Genomic DNA, 25362 nt, shown 5'->3' on the forward strand with positions numbered 1-25362 from the left:
ACATCATGCCTCCAGATTAACAACAGTACAACACGCAGTCAACACTGGCCCCTGAGCAGAAGGCCATCCAAGCACTGTACTGTCTCCTTCACCCCTAAGAGCAGGGACAAATGTCCTAGTACCTGCCAACACCTAAAAGTCTTTCTTTTGTTTGTACAAACAATGATCACCAAACATTTTGGTCACATACTCTATACAAAAATTAAATAAATAAATAAATAAATTTATTGTCTATCCTCAATAAAAATACATTTTAAAGGTACTAGTGTTAATCTATATAAATATTACTAAAGCTTTTTTATTTTTATAGAAAACAGGTAAGTACTCATATTTCCTCCCCACATCAGCAGATTGTCTTGCGCATAACTATACCTGCTGTGTAATTCCCAGAGGCTGTATAATTTCCAGGGTTCAGATTTTTTTCTCCTTCCCTTTTTTCTCTGTATCAGTTCTTCTACTCACCAACATCTCAACACTGATTTGGGTCCCTCTCTCCCTTCAGAATCTTTTATTTCCTGGCTGTTTATTCTCAGCAACTCCTTCCATTCTGCCTAAAAACTCTTTAAAATCTTTCACAAACTAACAAACTTTAGTCCTTAGCACAAGCCAGGGTTCTCAAGTGAAATTTCAAATCTCTGTGAGGCTTCCCAATACCTTCATGCCAGAAGGTAAACAAATTACTTGCCTATCCCCATCAAATTCTAGCCTTTGGACTCTAATCTCATTGACATTTTTTATTACCCTGGGCCAGTTGTTTGCAAGATGTCACTTTAGTTTGGATATTTCTGAAATTTTTTATTGTTAAATTTAGGTTAAATATTCTTTGCAAAAATATTACATTGGTGATGGTATGCCTTCTCAAGGTATGATATCATGTAAAAGGAAATTTTTAATACAGTAGACTACTATGGCTTGATGGGAGGTCTAATTTGAGTTTTTAATTCTCCATGTTTTCATTTTATAGTAATGAAGTAATTTCTTAGTGGTTTGGTACTCAAGATAGACTTGATATTGATATGTACTGTTTTATCCAATTCATTGGCTATCATTTTGGAACAACAAAAAAATTTCCCTTTTAAGTTGATGAGTTTCTAATGATTGGGGAAGTTGATAAAATCAACTTTCTGCCTTTTGAAGCTAAAAGCCAGGTGGCAATAATATCTACCTCATATGGTTGAAGTGAGGATTACTTGAGATGTTAACAGACAAAATATAACTGTGAGTAATATGCTCCATGAAGGGGCTCTATTAATATAATTAACCCCACTCAGCCGGGCGCAGTGGCTCACGCTTGTAATCCCAGCACTTTGGGAGGCCGAGGCGGGCGGATCACGAGGTCAGGAGATCGAGACCACGATGAAACCCCGTCTCTACAAAAATACAAAAAAATTAGCCGGGCGTGGTGGCGGGCGCCTGTAGTCCCAGCTACTCGGAGAGGCTGAGGCAGGAGAATGGCGTGAACCCGGGAGGCGGAGCTTGCAGTGAGCCGAGATTGCACCACTGCACTCCAGCCTGGGCAACAGAGCGAGACTCCGTCTCAAAAAAAAAAAAATTTATATATATATATAATTAACCCCACTCAGATATTTATTTTAAACCACACATATACACACACACACACATATATATAGCATTTGTTATTGAAATTGATACTTTAAGTGCTTTGTGAATGTTAATCCTTATAACACCTCTATTAGTTAGATACTGTTATCCTCATTTACAGATAGGAAGCTGTGGCCCAGAGAAGATAATTAACTTTCCTAAGGTCTTAGCAAGTGAGTGGTAATATTTCCTATTTTTCTCTGAGACCCCACTTGAAAGTAAGTGGCCTGTATAGCTACAATCTGTATTTGAGGATGATTTTCATTCAGCTTCTCCTCCTAGATAGTTGCTTTCCCCTGTCATCCTCCTCCCACCCCAATACTCTTTTACCAGATAATGATGGGTGTTTATTGAATGGCGGTACCACAATCCATATAGGTGTGTGATACTGTGTGTGTTTTGCATGTGTGTGCATACATCAGGCTGCTTAAATGAGTTGTTTTTCTTACTTCTTTGTTGCTTTCTCCATTTTAATGTAAGTTTTTTTTTTCTTGTTCTCCTTTTGAGATTTTTAAGCATTAGAATTAGGCAGATCCAGATTTAAGCTGAACGTTTCTAAGACAGTGTTCTCATCTACAAAATGGTAATACCAACACCTATGTTATGAGATTGAGTGAGGATTAAATTAGGTGATATTGCCAATTATAAAGGCTATATAAAGATATTTTGCACATATTTTATACTACATTTAGATGAATTGTTGGGGATTTTTTGGCATTTTTTGGTATTTTCCATTTTAACTTAAAAGATTTGGAGTTTTTGTTTTTAGTGGTGATGGTGATAAGACTGGCAAACTTCTTTTAATTGGGCTATAATAGAAAGAGTAGGTTTGAAGTTAGACTATTTAATATTAAATCCCAAAGCCTCAATTACCTCATTTTAAAGTGGGAATGTTAATGACTGTCTTGTATCATTATAGTGATCACCATTATATCTCCAGTGCTTCCCACAGTACCTGGCACAGAGCAATAAATATTGTTGAATAAATATCAAATAAAAAGATGTTGAGAGGATTAAATGAGATATAAAGGATCTACTGTTGTGTCTGGTAGATAGTAGATATACAAAATTATACTACTATTTTTATCAATCATTTTTAATTTATTAAATATGTTTCTTCTGATTATATTATTAAACATATGAAAACAAAGTATATAACATTTGCTTTAATTATTTCTGGTAGTTAATCATAGTATTTCTGAAGGATGAAGATACTAATACCTTGATTCTCTCTAGTTCTTTGGCAAAGACTCATTGATGTTTGGAAGTGAAAAAATGCCAACAATACTATTAATGATTTTGAAAACAAGCCTTTAAATAAATGTGTGGACTCATGTTATTTCTGTTCCAGAGAGAAGAGGTACTTCCTTATAGGGACTCATAAAGACATAGAGCATCTGGAAATTAACTGCCTCCATTACGTTGCTGAGTCACACACAACACCTGTTATGTTTTCATCACTTCTCTCCAGAAGGTAGGCATCATGGTTTCCCTTCATAGATTCTTCATACAATTGTAGTTTTTGTCTGCAGACTTAGTTTTTATTAAATATGGAAAGTGTCTGACATCTATAGATTAAAATGCTGTATTTCTCCAAAGTTAGGGTGCTTAAAGACGTTGCCTCTAAAAATTATTTCTATTGGAAAATGAATACATGTTTACTATTTTTTTAAAAAAAAGGTAATACAGAAAAATATAGTTATCCTACCACCTTCAGGTAACTATTCTTCATATTTTGTTATATCTTCCTGAATTTATTTTTATATGTGTATATTTATGTATAATATGTGGATTTATATAGTTACAATAATTATGACTAGACACCATAGAGCTTAAATGGTCTTTCCCTGCCCTGCTTCTTTTACTTAGTGGTTTATTTCAGCCTTTTTAAAAAAAATTTATTTATTTTTTTCTCCTCAAGTTTTATTTTAGATTCAGAGGGTACATGTGCAGATTTGTTAACTGGGTATACTGCGTGATGCTGAAGTTTGTGGTATAAATGATTTCCTCATGCAGGTACTGAGCATAGTGCCTAGCAGTCAGTTTTTCAACTCTTGCTCCCCCTTCCACCCTTTCCCCTCTAGTAGTCCCTGTTGTCTATTGTTGCTATCTTTATGGCCGTGAGTACCTGATGTTTAGCTCCCACTTATATGTGAGAACATGTGATATTTGGTTTTCTGTTCCTGTGTTAATTATCTTAGGATAATGGTCTCCAGCTACATCATGTTGCTGCAGAGAACATGAGTTCATTCCTTTTTTATGGCTGCATGATATTCCATGGTGTATATGTACCACATTTTCTTTATCCAATCCACCACTGATGGGCACCTATGTAGATTCCGTGACTTTACTAATAGTGCTTAATATTGTGAATGCATGTGTCTTTTTGGTAGAACAATTTGTTTGCTTTTGGATATGTACCAAGTAATGTGATTACTGGGTTGAATGGTAATTCTGTTTTAAGTTCTTTAAGAAATCTCCAAACTGCTTTCCACAGTGGCTGAACTAATTTACATTCCCGCCAACAGTATATAAGCGTTCCCTTTTCTCCACAGCCTCACCAACATCTGTTGTTTTTTGACTTTTTAATAATAGCCATTCTGACTGGTATGAGAAGGTATCTAATTATGGTTTTGATTTGCATTTCTCTGATGACTAGTGATAATGAGCACTTTTTCTTATGTTTGTTGGCCTCTTGTTTATCTTCTTTTGAAAAGCGTCTGTTCATGTCTTTTGCCCAATTTTTAATGGGGCTGTTAGTTTTTTGCTTGTTCAGTTGTTTAAGTTCCTTATAGATGCTGGATATAAGACAACTGCTGGTTGCATAGTTTGCAAATATTTTCACCCATTCTGTGGATTGTCTATTTACTCTGTTGATAATTTCTTTTGCTGTGCAGAAACTATTTAGTTTAATTAGGTCCCAATTGCCAATTTTTGTTTTTGTTGCAATTGCTTTTGAGAACTTAGTCATAAATTCTTTCCTAAGGCCCATGTCCAGAACAGTGTTTACTGGGCTTTCTTCTACCATTCTTATGGTTTGAGTTCTTACACTGAAATCTTTAATCCATGTTTAGTTAATTTTTGTATATAGTGAAAAGTAGTGGTCCAATTTCATTCTTCTGCATGTGGCTACCAAGCTATTCCATCACCATTTATTGAATAGGGAGTCCTTTCCCCATTGCTTACTTTTGTCAACTTTGTCAAAGATTAGATGGCTGTAGGTGTGTGGCTTTATTTCTGGGTTCTTTATTCTGTTCCATTGGTCTATGCATCTGTTTTTAAACCAGTACCATGCTCTTTTGGTTACAGAAGCATTATAGTATAGTTTGAAGTTGGGTAACGTGATGCTTTCAGCTTTGTTCTTTTTGCTTCAGATTTGTATTAGCTCTTCAGGCTCTTCTTTGGTTCCATATGAATTTTAGAATAGTTTTTTTCCAATTCTGTGAGAAATGACATTGGTAGTTTGATAGCAATAGCATTTAATCTGTAGATTGCTTTGGGCAGTATGGCCCTTTTAAAAATATTGATTCTTCCAATCCATGAGCATGTGATGTTTTTTCATTTGTTTGTGTCGTCTGTGATTCCTAGCAGTGTTTTGTAGTTTTCCTTGTAGAAAGACATCTTTCACCTCCTTAGTTAGATGTATTCCCAGGTTTGTGAATGTGTGGGTGACTATTGTAAATGGGATTATGTTCTTCATTTGGCTTTCAACTTGAACACTATTGGTGTACAGAAATGCTACTGATTTTTGCACACTGAAACTTTGCTGAAGTCATTTATCACTTCCAGGAGCCTTTTGGTGGAGTCTTTAGTATTTTCAAGGTATAGAATCATATCATCCTATTGCAGCAATTTTTATGCCAGTAAATATCATCCACCTTAAATTCCAATTAAAGGTTATAACATGAATCATGTAACCACCTTCCTTTTATTAAATATATGAAAACATGACTTAACTGATATGTATTCATATCTGATGATTTTTAAAGAGAATCTCTAAAAGTAAGTGTTGTAGAACCTCAGCACCTAAACATTTTCTCTGATGGAAGGGTTCCATGACATACAACATAAGGAAAGACTTATTCACCATCTTAGAGTTATATGTCCTAGTGTATAGTATTACTGTATACCAAGGTTGTAGAAATCAAACTTATTTAACCATGGAATGCATTCTTAAGATAACGTATGTCTTCAAGATGTTGATAATGAGGGAGGCAGTTTGGAGTTGTGTTAGTGAGGGTTCTCTTAGAGGGACAGAACTAATAGGATATATATATGTGTGTGTGTACACATATATATATGTATACACACACACACACACACATACACATATATATCTTTGTTTCTATTGTCTATGATTCCAAGCAGTGTTTTGTGTATATATACACACATATATACGTATATACGTATATACATATATAGGAGAGCCAGTTTGAGTCCCAAAACTGAAGAACTTGGAGTCCAATGTTCGAGGGCAGGAAGCATCCAGCACAGGATAAAGATGTAGCCTGGGAGGCTAGGCCTGTCTCTCCTTTTCCCATTTTTCTGCCTGCTTTACATTTGCTGGAAGCTGATTAGATTTTGCCCTTCCAGATTAAGGGTGGATGTGCCTTCCCCAGCCCCCTGACTCACATGTTAATCTCTTTTGGCAGCACCCACACAGACACACCCAGGATTAATACTTTGTATCCTTCAATCCAATCAAGTTGATATTCAGTATTAACTGTCACAGGAGGCAAGGGGTATATGGGAGTCTCTGTACTTTCCACTCCATTTGCTATGAAACTAAAACTGCTCTGAAAAATAAACTGTATTTTAAAGAAGAAGAAGGAGAAGGAGAAGGAGAAGAAGAAGGAGAAGAAGAAATGGAAAAACTTTAAAAAGGGAAATTTTTTAAATGACATTTTATAAATGTACATTTAAACTTAAGTTTAGACTTACAAAAACACAAATAACATCTGTCAACATCCCACTACACACTTTTGAAAATGCTAGATTATGATATATTCTTAAAAATGGAATGGGTAGATCAAATAGTAAATAAATGGAAAGATTATACCAGTGTACATTTCTACCAACAGTGTCTGAAAGAATGAGAATGTCACTTTATAGTTTTGTCAACTTTTGACATTAACTTTGTTTTTTACAAAACCTGATACGAGAAAAGTATATGGCATTTTAATTTTCATTTGTGTGATTACTACTGAGCGTGAGTATCTTTTTATATATTTATTTGAATTTTAAGTTCTTTTATGAATGTCTCATTCATGAGCCATGCCAAATTTTTCTTGTGGAGGGGGTCTTTGAATTTTTTCTAGACTGATAAGAATCATAATCATGTTAAGAATATTAAATCTATAAATCATGTATATCACAATTATGTCTTCTTTTTTATTTTTAATGTTTTGTGGACTTTATTTTTGTTATATAATGTTATCATTTTTATGAGCTTAAATCTATCATCTTTTTCATGGCTTTTGGGTTTTGATGTTTCTTTGTACCTTGGCTTTATTTTATTTTATTTTTTCTGTGGAATTGTAATTATTTTATTCCAACCCTGTTTCTCACTAATAATAGTATAGGGCCTGAGAATTTTATATCTTATGGGATAATTTTATGGGCATTATATAATTTGATTTGTATAGTATCCTATGACCTAGATCCTACCAGCTCATTTTTTTATATGCACATTTTTTTATTTTATTTTATTATTATACTTTACGTTTTAGGGTACATGTGCACAATGTGCAGGTTTGTTACATATGTATACATGTGCCATGTTGGTGTGCTGCACCCATTAACTCGTCATTTAGCATTAGGTATATCTCCTCATGCTATCCCTCCCTGCTCCCCCCACCCCACAACAGTCCCCGGGGTGTGATGTTCCCCTTCCTGTGTCCATGTGTTCTCGTTGCTCAATTCCCACCTATGAGTGAGAACATGTGGTGTTTGGTTTTTTGTCCTTGCGATAGTTTCCTGAGAATGATGATTTCCGGTTTCATCCATGTCCCTACAAAGGACATGAACTCATCATTTTTTATGGCGGCATAGTATTCCATGGTGTATATGTGCCACATTTTCTTAATCCAGTCTATCGTTGTTGGACATTTGGGTTGGTTCCAAGTCTTTGCTATCCTGAATAGTGCCGCAATAAACATACATGTGCATGTGTCTTTATAGCAGCATGATTTATAGTCCTTTGGGTATATACCCAGTAATGGGATGGCTGGGTCAAATGGTATTTCTAGTTCTAGATCCCTGAGGAATCACCACACTGACTTCCACAATGGTTGAATTAGTTTACAGTCCCACCAACTATATGTGTCTCTGCACGTTAGATGGGTTTCCTGAATACAGCACACTGATGGGTCTTGACCTCAGAAACTGAGGTTCTGGTAAATAAAATACATAATTAGCCATGAATTCAAGACTTCAGGGCTTTCAAAATAGCCACACTAACCAGTTCATAATTTTGCATGATTAGATCTGGCTAAAAGAATATTTTTGGCAATATACAATAAGTCAGAATTCTCTGAAATACAAATTTGCCATGAGAATCTAATAAAAATGAGAGAGAAAATTTATTCTCTTAAATCTTATCTTACTTCCCTTGAACACACACCTAACATAGTAGAACACAATTTTCAATAGTGATTTTGGGGTTACAATTTTCACATGTAATTCCTTCTGCAGGTAAATAAAAATATAAACCCAGAACAGTAAAAATAACATAAGGTAACAGTAAAAGCCTACCAAGGCCTTTGTTTAAGTAAACATTTATCTTAACACTGGAGCTTCAGAATCCTGAGAAGACCCTTGAGATAAAGTGACAGACACAGGTTTGATTCTTCCTGGTATTTCAAACAATGCCCCCACAACCTAAGGACAACTTTTTGAGGATAAGTGACTGGCTAGGAGCGCCCATGTCCTCAGGCCTTGCTTGGGGCCTATAATCTCACCTAATCATTATTCACTATCCCCCAGAAAAGCCTCAAGCTAAAATTATGATTGCTATTTAGAACTAAACTTGCAAATTCATTTTTGAACATCCGTTCTTCTGCCCTCATGACTTCATTTTTTGTTTAATTCATGTGCACCATTACATAGCAGCTGCACTAAGCATTAAAACCTACAGCAACAGTCAATATGTTCTGAGTGCTGGCCTTCTTTACTTTATGAAAAGATATTCTGACAACAAAAATGTCTAAGGATTACATTGCATAATTCATGCAACTGGATATATAGTCATTAAAGGGGATAGGAAATGCAGTGATAGTGGGCAATAGTTCAGTAAATTCAGAATTTTGCAATACAGTTTTTATAAGCCAGCTTTTACTTGAAAAATCAAAATAATTTTTATAAGTGCAAAAATAAATTTAGAATGCAATGGTCTCAGAAAACCAGGGGATAAGCTAGAGTCAAATCAGACTACAAATTTCATTAATGAGACCTTTCAGTTTTTCTTACATGGGATGTAAAATATATTATTTCTTAGCATCTATCCTGCTAAAACTTTCCATTGAGCATTGCAGTCCTTTCCCTGTTCTTCCAGTAACTGTCTGCTTCTGTTGATAGTGAGATACAATTTCTTACTGATTATCATATTTAAGTCTCTTTTATATCTTTTTATATGCAATGCTATTCTTTTTCTAGTTGAGGCTGACTTTGTTTTTGTTTCTTTCCTCATTGAATAAGAACCGTAACTGACAATATTGTGAACTCTTTCTGCCATTAGTTATTATGCAATATTTTGCAATTTCCTATGATGAGCTATTACATTCACTATCCAACCTTAACAGAAGACCTCAAGGTATTGCTTTCTTTTAGTTTTTAATACCTTAAAAACTAATCAGATATTCATCACATATAATAACACATGAAATTTTGTATTCTGTTTAATCCAAGGACGTTTTTCCATTTCAAATATACAATTTAATATTTTTTACAGTTTGGGGTTGTGCACCCATCGTCACAGTTAATTTCAGAGCATTTTCATCACTCCAAAAAGAAATCCTATAAACACTAGTATTCACTTTTTCCACAAATCCCCCAGTCCCAGGCAACCACTAATCTACTGCCTCTGTGGATTTGCCTGCTCTAGACATTTCAGATAAATATGATCATAAAATATGTGGCCTTTTGTGACTGGCTTGATTTACTTAATGTAATAATTTTAAGGTTCATCCATACTGTACAGGAATCAGTACATCATCTCTTTTTATTGCTAAATAATATTCCATTGTATGTACATACCACATTTTATTTATCCATTCACCAGCTGATGGACATTTGGGTTGTTTCCACTCTTTAATGCTGCTGCACACACTTGTGTACAAATATTAGTGTATTTATATATTTTTATTTCTCTATGAGTAGAACTGATGAGTCATCAATCTGGTAAGTTCTTAAGGAATAAGGTTGTAAGAATAGACAAAAGATAAATATTTCTGATGTCTGAAACCCTTTCAAGTAAAGGCACCTCGACCCTAATCCCACACTTGCTGCCAATATGTGTTTTCCTTCTCAATGAAGAGTGCCTCCCAAGGTTCTGCTATGTAAGAATTGGGGCATTTATTGCTGCTTCCCTCTACCCTTCATGTCCTTCATGTCAGATAACAGATGATCCTGGCATTGAAGTCTAAAAGTATAATCTCTGACTCTTGGTTCTGCAACCTATGTGTTTAGTGTAGAGATCCTATCTGCCCTTTGTACCCTGTCTGGCTTCGTTTTGAGGTTGTCATTAGATATTGGCAGGTTTGGTATCCACAGAAATGATAGGAGCTTGGGTAACTTTTAGAGTCAAATCCTAATGAGTGGGGCCTTAAAAAGATTTGTGTATCTTTGCTTGACTAGTTCTCAGTTTTCTTGCCCTTACAAAGCAGAGGAAGGCTCTGGACAAAGTAGCTTTGATATAAAAGTAGCTTGATAAAGCCATCTCCCTCTCCGTGTATCTCTCCTCCTTTGCTTGAAGGCCTGAATTACCATCACCCCACCTCCTTGCCACCAATGGAGAACAATTCATATTGTTATAGTATGTACCAGCTTTTTTTCCAAATTAAGCTTTTTATTTTGAAATAATTATATATTCACATGCAGTTGCAGAAAATAATACAGACATATGGTGTACTCTTTACCCAATTTCCCCCAATGGTAATATGTGTCAAATTATACTACAATATAACAACTAAGTTACTGACATTGATACAGTCACGATAAAGAAGATTTCCATCACCACAAGGGTCCCTCATGTTGCTCTTTTATACCACACCCATTTCCCTTCCCTCACCACCTGTTTCTTAACTCCTCACAACTCACTAATCTATTCTCCATTCCTATAATGTCATTTTAAAAAATATTTTATAAGTAGAATCACATGGTATGTAAACTTTGGGGATTGACTATTTTCACTCAGCATAATTTTCTGGAGATTCATGCAGGTTACTGAGTGTATCAGTAATTTGTTCCTTTTTATTGCTTAGTAGTGCAGGCTGAGTATACCTCTTATGGAATGCTTGGAACCAAAAGTGTTTCAGATTTCAGATTTTGGAAAGTTTTGAAATATTTGCATTATCAAACCCCGCAGAAGACCCTAATAAGGTATTGCCTTCTTTTGAAATGAGAACATAAAAACTAATCAGATATTGATCACATATAATAACATGTAAAATTTTATATTCTATCTACCCAAGGATTTTTTGAAAAATCAAAACTGTCATGTTTCTGGAGAAAGCATATGTAAAATTTTACTCAAAAGACTTGGGAAATTCCATGATAGTATTCACAATTTAGTACAATACCTCCTGAGGATAGAGAAATAAAATTTAAATAATGATGGAGAGAAGAGCTATAGTTTCCAATAAAATATTACTTTAGTAAAAAAGGACACTGAGGGTTTTTGTGTATGTTAAAGGTTCTGCTTTTAACATGAGAGATAAAAAAACACTTTTGTGTCACAAGTATTTAGTATAGTTAAATTTTTATAGAGGCCATATTTGGGATTCTGACCTTTATCCTAAGAGTGATGGAAAACCTCTAAAGGGTGTATATGTGAGCAGATGTGTGTGTTTAAATCAGATTAAAACATGCACATGGTTAAAATAAATGGTCCTTTGGCCCAGATTTTCCCATGTAAGCCTCGCTTTTCTTTCCACTTTTCCTTTGATATGTATCTCTATTTTTTCAGGTAAAAGTAATTTGCTTCCACCTGAAAATTTTTGTTAATCATTTTTTAGACATCATATATTAACAACACGCACACAAACACATAAAGGAGGCATTATATACTCACTCACCCAATCCTACCTCCACCTTTCCTGTCTCTATCATTCAGCATTTAGTTTGTTGTTGCTGTTGTTTTGAGACATGGTCTCACTCTATCACCCAGGTTGGAGTATATTAGCATAATTGTGGCTCATTGCAACTTCCGCCTCCCAAGCTCAAGTGATCATCCCACCTCAGCCTCCCAAGTACCTGAGACTACAGGTGTGTGCCAGCAGGTACAGCTAATTTTTGTATTTTTTGCAGAGCCAGGGTTTCACCATGTTGCCCAGGCTGGTCTCAAACTCCTAACCTCAAGTGATCTGACCACCTCAGCCTCCCAGAATTCTGGGATTACAGGTGTGAGCCACCATTCCCATCCTCCATTTAGTTTTATCTCTATTTTTAGTTTCTCTGTTGTAACGATAATACCTTTCTTTTTTTGTCCCATTCACTATAGATACTTCTTTGTGATTGCCCTCATCAGATGAGGATATCTGTATACCCACTTTCTCCTTCAACTCTTCTTCTTCCTGATTTCATTATTAGGTCTTTCATTTTTGCATTTCTAAAATTAATGCCAGTTACATCTTTAAAAAAATTTTTTTTACTTTAGGTTCTGGAATACATGTGCAGAACGTGCAGGATTGTTACATAGGTATACATGTGCCATGGTGGTTTGCTGCACCTATCAACCCATCATCTAGGTTTTAAGCCCTGCATGCATTAGGTGTTTGTCCTAATGCACTCCCTCCCCTTGCCCTCCACCCCCCACCAACAGGCCCCAGTGTGTGATGTTCCCCTCCCTGTGTCCATGTGTTCTCATTGTTCAACTCACACTTATGAGTGAGAACATGTGGTGTTTGGTCTTCTGTTCTTGTGTTAGTTTGCTGAGAATGATGGCTTCCAGCTTCATCCATGTCCCTGCAAAGGACATGAACTCATCATTTTTTATGGTTGCATAGTATTCCAGGGTGTATATTTGCCACATTTTCTTTATCCAGTCTATCACTGATGGACATTTGGTTTGGTTCCAGGTCTTTGCTATTGCAAATAGTGCTGCAGTAAACATACATGTACATGTGTCTTTATAGTAGAATGATTTATAATCCTTTGGGTATATAGCCAGTAATGGGATTGCTGGGTCAAATGGCATTTCCAATTTTAGATCCTTGAGGAATCACCACACTGTCTTCCACAGTGGTTGAACTAATTTACACTCCCACCAACATAAAAGCATTCCTATTTCTCCACAGCCTCGCCATAATCTGTTGTTCGCTGACTTTTTAATAATTGCCATTCTAACTAGTGTGAGATGGTATCTCATTGTGGTTTTGATTTGCATTTCTCTGTGAGCTTTTTTTCATATGTTTGTTGGCTGCATAAATGTCTTCTTTTGCGAAGTGTCTGTTCATATCCTTTGCTCACTTTTTGATAGGCTTTTTAATAATTGCCATTCTAACTGGTGTGAGATGGTATATCATTGTGGTTTTGAATTGCATTTCTCTAATGACCAATGATGATGTGCATTTTTTCATATGTTTGTTGGCCGCATAAATGTCTTCTTTTGAGAAGTGTCTGTTCATATCCTTTGCTCACTTTTTGATGGGGTCGTTTGGTTTTTTTCTTGTAAATTTGTTTAAGTTCCTTGTAGATGCTGGATATTAGACCTTTGTCAGATGGGTAGATTGCAAAAATTTTCTCCCATTCTGTAGGTTGTCTGTTCATTCTGATGATAGTTTCTTTTGCTATGCAGAAGCTCTTTAGTTTAATTAGATCCCACTTGTCAGTTTTGGCTTTTTTTTTGCCATTGCTTTTGGTGTTTTAGTCATGAAGTCTTTGTCCCTGCCTCTGTCCTGAATGGTATTGCCCAGGTTTTCGTCTAGGGTTTTTATAGTTTTAGGTTTTACATTTAAGTCTTTAATTCATCTTGAGTTCATTTTTGTATAAGGTATAAGGAAGGGGTCCAGTTTCTGTTTTCCCAACAGCATTATTAAACAGGGGATCCTTTCCCCATTGCTTGTTTTTGCCAGTTTTGTCAAAGATCAGATGGTTGTAGATGTGTGATATTATTTCTGAGGTCTCTGTTCTGTTCCATTGGTCTATATATCTGTTTTGGTACCAGTACCATGCTGTTTGCATTACTGTAGCCTTGTAATATAGTTTGAAGTCCAGTAGTGTGATGCTTCCAGCTTTGTTGTTTTTGCTAAGGATTGTCTTGGCTATACAGGCTCTTTTTAGGTTTCATATGAAATTTAAAATAGTTTTTTCTAATTCTGTGAAGAAAGTCAATGGTAGCTTGGTGGGAATAGCATTTGAATAGCATTGAATCTATAAAGTACTTTGCAGTTGCACTGAATCTATAAAGTACTTTGGGCAGTATGGCCATTTTCACAATATTGATTCTTCCTATCTACGAGTATGGAATGTTTTTCCATTTGTTTGTGTCCTCTCTCATTTCCTTGAGCAGTGGTTTGTAGTTCTACTTGAAGAGGTCCTTAACATCCCTTGTAAGTTGTATTTCTAAGTATTTTATTCTCTTTGTAGCAATTGTGAATTAGAGTTCACTCATGATTTGGCTCTTTGCTTGTCTATTATTATTATTTTACAATCATAATTAACCATGTACATTATTGTGTGAAAAGGGCTTTTGCATTTGGTGTTCCCTCTACCTGCAACATAAATTCGCTGAGATGACCATTTAATCCCTCTTTTTCTTAAATTCTTGACGATAATGGCAGCTGATCAGTAGGGCCTCCCTTGCCATACTTATTTTAAATAGCAACTTCCCATGCCTGGAATTTTTTCTCTGGTTTCCTTATTTTTTTTCTTCATAGCTCACGTTGTTAATACAAATTATATATTTTATTTTTCTTAATTTTTAAAACTACTGTCACTCTCCCCCACTGGACTGTAAGCTTCAAGAAGGCAGAGAATCTGTTCTAACTAATTTAATTCATTTTTTAATTCATTACTTTCCCCATCATTACTGTATTCCTAGTAGCTAAAACAATGCTATATAACCAGCTGACACTAAATAAGTATTAATTTAATTAGTGATTAATTACAGTGCCAAGTAGTCTTCTTTGGTTATATTTTCTTAAGCAATTTTTCTGTTTTCTTAGAATTTCGAATTCCCTTTTGTTTTTCTTGTATCATTTTTCTTTATCATATTCCCAGTTCTTTCCAACTCTCCATTATATAAAACATTCTGGTGTATCTCTTTCCTTTTCTTCCCCCTTTTCCTTGGGAACTGCTCTTCCAGAGTCTTGACATCCTCTGGCTGCACAACTGTCATCCTGAGACTCCCCTTTCCTGATCTTCTGGATGGTGCTATTTCAACCCACATTTTTTCTCTTTTCTTTTCTTTTTTTTATTCTGCTGTGATGAAACATATCCCTTAGCAACTCCTAAGAGCAAGTATATGGATAATCAATTTTTAAAATTTTTTTGTTTGAATTTTTTCTTATTTTATTCTCACAAGTTATCCAGGTTCTAACATTAGAAGATGCAAGCCTAGGGGCAGAGCCTTACAGGTCCGGGGGAAAGGAGAGAAGTAGTGAGTGTATGCATCCACGTTAGAAAAGGAGAAAACACATTTAAAAGGTGCTATTTTTGGCCACCTGCTCTGCATGAGACACTGTTTAAAACTGACATTTTGTACCACTTTTACTAACTGTTTTTTATAATAGTCTTAAGAATTCATCATGTTAAAAGTTATAAAGGCACACCTTTAAAGACTGCAGTGAGGAGAAGCAATTACTGTCCATTTTAATTGCTTGCCATCTTAATTCTAGTTTATCTGGGACTCTAGATTACAAATCTTCACTCTGAACTTGGAAGGTGATGCTCCACTCTCTTCAAACATTCGTTTTTGTCCTTTGTAGGTCATCTGCTTTTTTCTTCTGGCTTTTAGGATTTACTCTTTTTTTTTTCTTGGTATTTTGCAATTTCTGATATGTCTAGGTGTAGGCCTTTTAAAATTCATGTTGTACTTGAATTTTAAGTGGGTACTCTCTTCTGAGGAGTTGTGTCCTTCATATCTAGAAAATTATCTTGCATTATTTTCTTATAATTCTCCCCCAACCCACCTTTTTTTTCTTGTTCTTTCCTTCTATAACTTTTATTATTCTTTGATGGTCCACACGGGCTGACCATTTGAAGTCTCTTCTTTTGCATGATACTTTGTTTCATTTTTGATCTACCTACTGGGAAAGCTCTCAACTCTCAAAACAAAAATTCATGGGAGGGTTGAAATATAAAATTATGTTTTTATTTTCTAAAAGTCTTTCATATTCTCTGTGGTCTCTGTGTGTCATTGTTCATTATACAAATATTCAGTAAATCTCCCCATTTTCAGCCCTATTTCTCCCTGCTGTCCTCTTACCAGGCATCTCAGAGCCCCTGAACCTCCCTGTGGATCTACAGATCAATGGGTCTTGTCTACTCTAGGCTGAGGTTTCCTGTGCTCACTTCAGCAGTTCTAATCTGTTTTCCTGCTCACATTAATATATTGAAATCTCACATCTGTTAATGGCCCATCCTCCACCTATTGTGGTGTTACTTATTTTTTATTTCTGTATTGTCATTTTACTGGGTCTTAAAAGAAGTAAAAACATGCTTGGTCTACCTGCTATCTTTAACTAGAAGTCATTGAAAGTTTGTAGGCAAAAAAATGGCCAGAGGAAATGCCATTTTACAAAGATCACTCCTGATAAAGTTTGAGTTATAGCAGCATAAACTAGCATATGAGGTTACTCTGCATGTAATTATGTGATGCTTATAACACAGCCCAAGATATAGGTAATAGGGCTACTTATTAAAATAATATAGGAGGGATATAATTAGTATATTCTTACATATAAAGAAATAAGTGGATTAATATTTAAAGAAATGCAACCACCTAGGAACAAGTTAAATACAATACTTTCTCCTATTATAAAGCAAAATAGGCTGGGTGCAGTGGCTCATGCCTATAAGTGCTCACACAGCACTTTGGGAGGCCGAGGCAAGTGGATCACTTGAGCTGTGAAGTTCCAGACCAGCCTGGGCAACAGGTGAAACCCCCACTAAAAATACAAAAAAAAAAAAAAAATAGTTGGGTGTGGTGGTACACGCTTGTGGTCTCAGCTACTCGGGGGGCTGAGGTGAGCGGATCGCTTGAGGTGGGGGTTGGGGATGGAGGGATGAAGGCTGCGGTGAGCGGCATGCCACTGCACTCCAGCCTGGATGACAAGAGTGCGACCCTGTCTTAAAAAAATCAAAAGACAAAATATAATTTATTCTCCAGGGCAAAATTGAAGTGACTCTTTTCAGAAATAATCTAATCTCTACCTACTCTACCAGTGCTTTCTATCACTTGATTTCAATGTTATTTTGCATAGAGTAGCAGTAAGTTAGCTTTATACCAGCCTTGGACTTCTAGAAATTTATAGTCTTTTGACTGGGTGTGGTAGCTCAAGCCTGTAATCCCAGAACTTTGGGAGGCCGAGGCATGTGCATCACCTGAGGTCAGGAGTTCAAGACCAGCCTAGGCAACATGGTGAAACCCCGTCTCTACTAAGAATACAAAAATTAGCCAGGCTTGGTGGCACCCCCTGCGCCTGTAGTCCCAGCTATTCGGGAGGCAGAGGCATGAGAATCACTTGAACTTGGGAGGAGGAGGTTGCAGTGAGGCGTTATCACACCACTGCACTTCAGCCTTGATGACAGAGTAAGGCTCTGTCTCCAAAAAAAAAAAAAAAATTGTAGTGTTTTATTTTCAGTTAACAGCAATAAGGATCAAAATGCTATTTCATAGGGTGGTAATGATGAATAAAATGAGATAAAACATATCATGTTCATTTTTGCTCTTTCTTTGTACTATATACCCATTTTTAAACCACTTCTAGAATATCTCCATAACTATAGTAAATTCTCTAATATCAAAATCCTCCTACTATATGAAAATTTTGGTGTTTTAAAAGGGCACTATTGCCAAATAATATAGTGTGATATGTAAAAAGCATTTTTCTTGCCTTCTTAAGTCTTAAGAAAGGCTTTGCAGTCTTAAGCAGCTCCATTGTGTACTCGACTGAAAGATCCTTAATACATTGTTTATAGCCAGTTCTATAGATCTTTTTGATAGTAGGAATAAACTCTTTATCAAAGCACGATCTCTATGAATCCTAGTCATTTAAATGTGGTTTTTCAATGTTACCCATCTTAATTGTTGTGCTGACATATGTGACTGCTCTTTATGTACTGCTTTTCAAATAGATTAAGAAAAATTCACTGAAAAGTTTTCATTTCTATCTCCCTTTAAAAGAAGTATACATATAAAAAAGTTATATGTGGTAGCAGTTTTATTATAGATTATTAGGGACTCTCATTTTGCTGAGAGACATATTTACTTCCTGTCCTTCACATAAAAACTTGGAAAAAGGGCAAGGAGAAATTTTAAATCCATAACTGAATAAATTCAGTAGATTTCAAGGAAAATAAAATTATAGTAAAAATCATTTCAGGTTTCAAATATCTGTAACTGTATATTATTATGGCTGAAAGAAATTGCAAACACAGTGTGCATTTTTCATAATCAAAATGTATTATAAACCCTCCATGTCTCTTTCATATAAATAAAAAGGATTATAATTTCAAATATCATTATTATCATATCTGTTTGCCTTTATTATAAGTGGAAGCTATAGTTTCTGATTACCTCTAACTACTGCTGGATTTTTCCCTAAAGTGCGTATGTTTTTTGGATTAACAACACATTTATTTTTAGTATATGTTTTTTACCTGCTCCTGACCATTCAATGTGCACATACACACACACATCTCAGAGAACAGGAATAACAAAAGACATTTTATTAAGTAAATAATACTCTGCAAAGGTTTTATTTGGCTTACTTAATAGATGAGAAGCTCCTTTTTAGGGTACTGTCTTCTATTTTATGTAGGAATTATTTTTAAAACCATGATATCCTAGGGTTTTTTTAAATATATTTTGCATGTTACGATTTTCTGGTGGCTATACAGAAATCTTCCTGCTTTTTTTCCCCTATTCACAGTATTCAAAGTAGTCCATGTGACCTAGATATTGAAAATCGAGGTAGAGTGTGCTGCATTGCTGATATTTACTGTGAAACCTTAGAAACATTCTGGTACCAGATGCTGGAATTACAGGGTGCACACTGTTTAATATTGCTGGTGTTTTTGTGATAGTCTATATGATCATTTTTCTAAGCTGATATTAAAATTGTTGAAAAATATTCAAAAATAAATAAAAAGTAATGTTTTTATATTTCAGTTAAAATGCACATATAATCAATGTTCATTTTAAAATTTTAGCTCAGACTAGGTAAGTTTTATTATGAGTTTTCGCACCATTATTTACCTTGTATTTAGAATTATCATAATCTGCTAACTATAGAAATCTTCCCTCCCCCTCCCCTCCTCTCCTTCCATGTTTTTATTGAGAAGAAAAATATGAAAAAAAGTGCTGGGTTGGGGCCGGGCGTGGTGGCTCATGCCTATAATGCCAACAATTTGGGAGGCCGAGGCAGCCGGATCACAAGGTCAGGGTTTCGAAACCAGCCAGCCTGGCCAACATTGTGAAACCCAATCTCTACTAAAAATACAAAAATTAGCCGGGTGAGGTGGCACGTGCCTGTAATCCTAGCTACTGGGGAGGCTGAGGGAGGAGAATCTCTGGAACCCAGGAGGTGAAAGTTGCAGTGAGCCAAGATCGCACAACTGCACTCCAGCCTGGGTGACAGAGTGAGACTCTGTCTCAAAAACACAAACAAAACAAAAAAAAAGTGTTGGATTTACAGATTTCTTTTCAGTACATATTCTTCAGAACATCAGCTGGGACACTGACTCCCCTGTTTTATTAGTATTTCCAAACAGAAATCTGTTGCAGAGCCATTTTTAAAAGGTAGGGTATATGTTGAATGACTGGCTTAACAATTTGTCCAATATTAACTAATGTAGCCTTTTGCAACATTGCCCAGGATCTAGGCTATGAAACAAGAAGGGCTCACATTATCTATATAGTCAGAGAAATAGGAACTTAACAATAGTTATTTTTAAAGACGCGTTGCCAATCCCATAGTTTGGACAACAATCACTAGATGTTAATAAAGGCATCAAAATGGTGGTGGCTGCCAAGATGGCCGAATAGGAACAGCTCTGGTCTGCAGCTCCCAGCGAGATCAATGCAGAAGGCAGGTAATTTCTGTATTTCTAACTGAAGTACCCAGCTCATCTCATTGGAACTAGTTACACAGTGGGTGCCGCCCTCCCTCCCGGGAAGCACAAGGGGTTGGGGAACTCCCTCCCCTAGCCAAGGGAAGACAGGAGAGACTGTGCCTTGCTGAACAGTGCACTCTGGCCCAGATATTACGCTTTTCCCATGGTCTTTGCAACCGCAGATCAGGAGATTCCCTTGCGTGCCTACACCACCAGGGCCCTGGGTTTCAAGCACAAAACTGGGTGGCCATTTGGGCAGACACCGAGCTAGCTGCCGGAGTTTTTTTCATACCCCAGCGGCGCCTGGAATGCCAGCAAGACAGAACCATTCACTCCCCTGTAAAGGGGGCTGAAGTCAGGGAGCCAAGTGGTCTAGCTCAGCGGATCCCAGCCCCACAGAACGCAGCAAGGTAAGATCCACTGGCTTGAAATTCTCACGGCCAGCACAGCAGCCTGAAGTGAACCTGAGATGGTGGAGCTTGGTTGGGGGAGGGGCATCCACCATTACTGAGGCTTGAGTAGGCAGTTTTCCCTCACAGTGTAAACAAGGCCATCAGGAAGTTTGAACTGGGCGGAGATCACTGCAGCTCAGCAAAGCCTCTGTAGCCAGACTGCATCTCTAGATCCCTCCTGTCTTGGCAGGGCATCTCTAAAAGAAAGGCAGCAGCCCTAGTCAGGGACTTATACATAAAATTCCCATCTCCCTGGGACAGAACACCAGGGGAAAGGGGCAGCTGTGTGCACAGCTTCAGCCAACCTAAACATTCCTGCCTACTGGCTCTGAAGAGAGCAGCGGATCTCCCAGCACAATGCTGGAGCTCTGCTAACGGACAGACTACCTCTTCAAGTGGGTCCCTGACCCCCATGCCTCCTGACTGGGAGACACTTCCCAGCAGGGGTCGGCAGACACCTCATACAGGAGAACTCCAGCTGGCATCTAGCGGGTGCTATTCTGGGACAAAGATTCCAGAGGAAGGAACAGGCAGCAATCTTTGCTGGTCTTCAGCCTCCGCTGATGATACCCAGGCAAACAGGGTCTGGAGTGGACCTCCAGCAAACTTCAGCAGACCTGCAGCAAAGAGGCCTGACTCTTACAAGGAAAACTAACAAACAGAAAGGAATAGCATCAACATCAACAAAAAGGAAATCCATTCAGAGACCCCATCTGAAGGTCACCAACACAAAGACCAAAGGTAGATAAATCAATGAAGATGAGGAAAAACCAGTGCAAAAAAGCTGAAAATTCCAAAACCCAGAATGCCTCTTCTCCTCCAAATGATCACAACTCCTTGCCAGCAAGGGAACAAAACTGGACAGAAAATGAGTTTAACGAATTGACAGAAGTAGGCTTCAGAAAGTGGGTAATAACAAACTCCTCTGAGCTAAAGGAGCATGTTCTAACCCAATGAAAGGAAGCTAAGAACCTTTTTTTTTTTTTTTTTTTTGAGACAGAGTCTCACTCTGTCGCCCAGGATGGAGTGCAGTGGCGCAATCTCAGCTCACTGCCAGCTCCGCCTCCTGGGTTCACACCATTTTCCTGCGTCAGCCTCCCGAGTAGCTGGGACTACAGGGGCCCGCCACCACACCCAGCTAATTTTTTTGTATTTTTAGTAGAGACGGGGTTTCACTGTGTTAGCCAGGATGGTCTCGATCTCCTGACCTCGTGATCCGCCCACCTCGGCCTCCCAAAGTGCTGGGATTACAGGCGTAAGCCACCACACCCAGCCGCTAAGAACCTTGAAAAAAGGTTAGACAAATTGCTAACTACAATCACTAGTTAATAAAAGACCTGTTCTGCAGCCTCAGCTGGTGATACCCAGGCAAACAGGATCTGGAGTGGACCTCCATACCTGATGGAGCTGAAAAACACAGCATGAGAACTTCATGAAGTATACACAAGTATCAATAGCTGAATCGATCAAGCAGAAAAAAGGATATCAGAGGTTGAAGATCAACTTAATGAAATAAAGCATGAAGACTAGATTAGAGAAAAAAGAATGAAAAGGAATGAACAAACCCTCCAAGAAATATGGGACTATGTGAAAAGACCAAACCTATGTTTGATTGGTGTACCTGAAAGTGACAGGGAGAATGCAACCAAGTTGGAAAACACTCTTCAGGATATTGTTATTCAGGAGAACTTCCCCAACCTAGCAAGACAGGCCAACATTCAAATTCAGGAAATACAGAGAACGCCACAAAGATACTCCTCAAGAAGAGCAACCCAAGACACATAATCGACAGATTTGCCAAGGTTGAAATGAAGGAAAAAATATTAAGGGCAGCAGAGAGAAAGATCGGTTACCCACAAAGGGAATCCCATCAGGCTAACAGCGGATATCTCGGTAAAAACCCTACAAGCCAGAAGAGAGTGGGGGCCAATTTTCAAAATTCTTAAAGAAAAGAATTTTCAACCCAGAATTTCACATCCAGCCAAACTAAGCTTCATAAGCAACGGATAAATAAAATCCTTTACAGACAAGCAAATGCTGAGAGATTTTGTCACTACCAGGCCTACCTTACAAGAGCTCCTGAAGGAAGCCCTAAATATGGAAAAGAAAAACTGGTACCAGCCACTGCAAAAACATACCAAATTGTAAAGACCATTGACATTATGAATAAACTGCATCAACTAATGGGCAAAATAACCAGCTAGCATCATAATGACAGGATCAAATTCACACATAACAGTATTAACCTTTAATGTAAATGGGTTAAATGCCCCAATTAGACACAGGCTGGCAAATAGGATAAAGTGTCAAGACCCATTAGTGTTCTGTATTCAGGAGACCCATCTCATGTGCAAAGACACACATAGGCTCAGAATAAAGGGATGGAGGAATATTTACCAAGCAAATGGAAAGCAATAAAAAGCAAGGGTTGCAATCCTAGTCTCTGGTAAAAGAGAGTTTAAACCGATAAAGATCAAAAAAGGCAAAGAAGGGCTTTACATAATGGTAAAGGGATCAATGCAACAAGAAGAGCTAACTATCCTAAATATACATGCACCCAATAGGGGAGCACCCAGATTCATAAAGCAAGTTCTTAGAGACCCACAAAGAGACTTAAACTGCCACACAATAATAGTGAGAGACTTTAACACCCAACTGTCAATATTAGATCAACAAGACAGAAAATTAACAAGCATATTCAGGACGTGAACTCAGCTCTGGCCCAAGCAGACCTAATAGACATCTACAGAACTCTCCACCCCAAATCAACAGAATATACATTCTTCTCAGCACCACATCACACTTATTCTAAAATTGACCACATAATTGAAAGTAAAGCACTCCTCAGCAAATGCAAAAGAACAGAAATCTTAACAAACAAGTCTCTCAGACCACAGTGCAATCAAATTAGAACTCAGGATTATGAAAGTCACTCAAAACTGCACAAATACATGGAAGCTGAACAACCTACTCCTGAATAACTACTGGGTTAATAACAAAATTAACACAGAAATAAATGAGTTCTTTGAAACCAATGAGAACAAAGACACAACATACCAGAATCTCTGGGACACAGCCAAAGCAGTCTTAGAGGGAAATTTATAGCACCAAATGCCCACAGGAGAAAGCAGGAAAGATCTAAAACCGACACCCTAACATCACAATTAAAAGGACTAGAGAAGCAAGAGCAAACAAATTCAAAAGCCAGCAGAAGACAAGAAATAAATAAGATCAGAGCAGAACTGAAGGAGATAAACCCTTCAAAAAATCAAGGAATTGAGGAGCTAATTTTTTGAAAAGATTAACAAAATACATAGGCCACTAGCCAGACCAATAAAAAAGAAAAAAGAGAAGAATCAAATAAACACAATAATAAATGATAAAGGGATATCACCATTGATCCCACCAAAATACAAACTGCCATCAGATAATACTATAAACCCCTCTATGCAAATAAACTAGAAAATATAGAGGAAATGGATAAATTCCTAGACACATGCACCCTCCCATGACTAAACTAGGAAGAAGTTGAATCACTGACTAGGCCAATAACAAGTTCTGAAGTTGAGATGGTAATTAATACTCTACCAAAAAAAAAAAAAGCCCTGGACCAGATGGATGCCCAGCTTAATTCTACCAGAAGTACAAAGAGGAGCTGGTACCATTCTTTCTGAAACTATTCCAAACAAAAGAAAAAGAGGGACTCCTCCCTAACTCATTTTATGAGGCCAGCATCATCCTGATACAAAAAGCTAGCAGAGACACAACAGAAATACTAAATCTCAGGCCAATATCCGTGATGAATATCAATGTAAAAATCCTCAATAAAATGCTGGCAGACAGAATCCAGCAGTAGATCAGAAAGCTCATCCACCATGATCAAGTCGACTTCATATCTGGGATGCAAGGCTGGTTCAACATGTGCAGATCAATAAATGTAATCCATCACATAAATAGAACAAATGACAAAAACCACATGATTATCTCAATAGATGCAAAAAAGGCCTTTGATAAAATTCAACACCCCTTCATGCTAAAAACTGTCAATAAACTAGGTATTGATGGAACGTATCTCAAAATAATGAAAGCTATTTATGACAAACCCACAGCCAATATCATACTGAATGAGCAAAAGCCGGAAGCATTCCCTTTGAAAACCAGCACAAGACAAGGATGCCCTCTGTCACCATTCCTATTCAACATAGTGTTGGAAGTTCTGGCCAGGGCAGTCAGGCAAGAGAAAGAAATAAAGGGTATTCAGATAAGAAAAGACAAAGTCAACTTGTCCCTGTTTGCAGATGCCATGATTGTATATTTAGAAAACCCCATTGTCTCAGCCCAAAATCTCCTTAAGCTGATAAGCAACTTCAGCAAAGTATCAGGATACAAAATCAATGTGCAAAAATCACAAGCATTCCTATACACCAATAATAAACAAACGGAGAGCCAAATCATGAGTGAACTCCCATTTACAATTGCAACAAGGAGAATAAAATACCTAGGAATACAGCTTACAAGGGATGTGAAGGGCCTCTTCAAGGAGAACTACAGACCACTGCTGAAGGAAATAAGAGAGGACACAAACAAATGGAAAAACATTCCATGCTCATGGATAGGAAGAATCAGTATTGTGCAAATGGCCATAGTATGCAAAGTAATTTATAGATTCAATGTTATCCCCATCAAGCTACCATTGACTTTCTTCACAGAATTAGAAAAAACTACTTTAAATTTCATATGGAACCAAAGAAGAGCCCATATAGCCAAGACAGTTCTAAGCAAAAAGAACAAAGCTGGAGGCTTCACACTACCT

At 37.1% G+C, this 25362-nt stretch overlaps 1 protein-coding gene across 4 annotated transcripts in view; it reads left to right on the plus strand.

Moving 5' to 3' along the window:
* The window catches only part of MBD5 (methyl-CpG binding domain protein 5), a 476246-nt gene that overhangs the window by 312411 nt on the left and 138473 nt on the right, over positions 1-25362 (plus strand). For all 4 annotated transcript variants that reach the window (XM_055260944.2, XM_055260943.2, XM_055260945.2 and 1 more), the window contains one exon: positions 2954-3076. The gene's annotated coding sequence lies outside the window, so the exon portion shown is untranslated. The remainder of the gene's footprint in view (positions 1-2953; positions 3077-25362) is intronic.

This window comes from Symphalangus syndactylus, chromosome 22, assembly GCF_028878055.3.
Source record: "Symphalangus syndactylus isolate Jambi chromosome 22, NHGRI_mSymSyn1-v2.1_pri, whole genome shotgun sequence".
In the NCBI taxonomy this organism is placed as follows: Eukaryota; Metazoa; Chordata; class Mammalia; order Primates; family Hylobatidae; genus Symphalangus; species Symphalangus syndactylus.